At 40.7% G+C, this 236-nt stretch overlaps 1 protein-coding gene across 1 annotated transcript in view; it reads left to right on the forward strand.

The window, feature by feature from the left end:
* The window catches only part of LOC119592271 (A disintegrin and metalloproteinase with thrombospondin motifs adt-1-like), a gene marked incomplete in the record, with an annotated part of 14,669 nt that overhangs the window by 4,839 nt on the left and 9,594 nt on the right, over positions 1-236 (forward strand).

Here is a 236-nt window from a genome sequence, read left to right on the forward strand (position 1 = left end):
AACAGAAGATAATGCCACGTAAATTTTAGCATTAGTACGGCAGCGTTAAGCATTAGTACCAGGAAGGGGTAGATGTGCTGTATAAAAGAGTAATATCCTGCAACGTAATATTTCCTTCCCGCAAATGTGCGTCGAAGTTTCAATATGGAAATATCCGTTCACATCAAGACACAGATCCACTCGTAGGGAAATGGCAGAATGGCAAAATGGCAAAAAAACAAGCGATAGAGGTGAAG

The sequence above is a fragment of the Penaeus monodon genome, chromosome 30 (assembly GCF_015228065.2).
Source record: "Penaeus monodon isolate SGIC_2016 chromosome 30, NSTDA_Pmon_1, whole genome shotgun sequence".
Lineage (NCBI taxonomy): Eukaryota > Metazoa > Arthropoda > Malacostraca > Decapoda > Penaeidae > Penaeus > Penaeus monodon.